The sequence below is a fragment of the Marmota flaviventris genome, chromosome 9, assembly GCF_047511675.1.
Source record: "Marmota flaviventris isolate mMarFla1 chromosome 9, mMarFla1.hap1, whole genome shotgun sequence".
Taxonomy (NCBI): domain Eukaryota; kingdom Metazoa; phylum Chordata; class Mammalia; order Rodentia; family Sciuridae; genus Marmota; species Marmota flaviventris.
In genome coordinates, this window is record NC_092506.1 from 54,816,404 (window position 1) to 54,817,963 (window position 1,560).

Consider the following 1,560-nt stretch of genomic DNA (forward strand, 5'->3'; position numbering starts at 1 on the left):
CAAATTTCTAAATAAGAATTCTTCAGGTTTCCTTTTATATTAGACATAGTCATTAATGTTAGTATTTTGCCTTTCTCTAAATGTTTCAACCTCAGTTTTTTGGAAGATGTTTTCCTCATTTCATCCTCTGCTAGAATTTCTATACAGAATTCAGGCTGCTATTCTCAGCCTTTGGAGTGTGACTTTATTCTTTGATTATGTCTGCAGAAACAATATAGGGCTTCTGTACTGCAATGAAAAGACAAAATCAAAGCTCTGTGGTTGAATTCATCCTCTTGGGCTTCTCTGATTTTCCTGAACTTCAAGACGAGATCTTTGGGGTTTTCTTGGTTATTTATCTGGTGACCCTGATGGGAAATGCCATCATCATAGCTGCCATCTTGCTGGACCAGACCCTCCACATCCCCATGTACCTGTTCCTGCAGAACTTATCTGTGGTAGAAGTGAGTTTCAGTGCATCCATCATGCCTGAAATGCTGGTGGTCCTGACTATTGAGAAAACTACAATTTCTTTTGTGGGCTTTTTTGCACAGATGTATTTCATTCTTCTTTTTGGTGTGAATGAATGTTTTCTCCTAGGGGCAATGGCTTATGACCGATTTGCTGCCATCTGCCATCCTCTGACCTACCCCATGATTATGAACAAGAGGGTGTTTTTGAAATTAGTAATGTTCTCATGGGTCTCAGGGATCATGGTGGCTACTCTGCAGACCTCATGGGTATTCAGTTTTCCCTTTTGTGGACCCAATGTAATTAATCATATATCTTGTGAAACCCCAGCAGTGCTGGAACTGGTATGTGCAGATATCTCCTTGTTTGAAATCTATGCTTTCACAGGCACCATTTTGATTATATTGCTTCCTTTCTTGTTGATACTCTTGTCTTAGAATTCTCTTTGCCATCCTGAAGATGCCATCAACAACTGGGAGGCAAAAGGCCTTTTCCACCTGTGCCTCACATGTCACATCAGTCACCCTCTTCTATGGCACAGCCAGTATGACTTATTTACAGCCCAAATCCAGCTACTCACCAGTAACCAAGAAACTGATGTCTTTGGCTTACACATTGCTCACACCCCTGCAGAATCCCCTTATCTACAGCCTGCGAAACCATGAAATGAAAAGGGCTTTGGTGAAATTATGGTGGAAAGCGGTGGTTTTACACACAGTTTGACTTGTTAAGAAGCTATATATTTGCTTATTACTCAACAGAACTCTGTTTGAATTTAATAAATGATGAAAACAGATTCCATTTCTTGATATTAATGAGTTCACATTGTTGTATTCCTTGAGTTTGAAATGTATCAGGAGATTCTTCTCTTTTAATACTGTAGTGTTATCATCTGTTTTGAAGAGATACTAAGTTCCTTAGCACATGATACAACAGTCTAGTCATGCATTTCCCTATTATGGGCATCCAGGTTATTATCAGACTATTGTGATTAAGATTATGCTTCAATAAATATCTAGTTCAATAGGTTTCTATGTATTGATGCTTTTATTTTGATATGATCATTTCCTCAAAGGTCATTCTGATAGAATGAATGATATTTACACATAA

General features: G+C 38.3%; 1 pseudogene; it reads left to right on the plus strand.

Annotated features, from left to right (window-relative positions):
• The first annotated feature begins 233 nt into the window (after positions 1-233).
• On the plus strand, positions 234-1,173 carry LOC114078775 (olfactory receptor 10A3-like; annotated as a pseudogene).
• Positions 1,174-1,560: the final 387 nt, after the last annotated feature.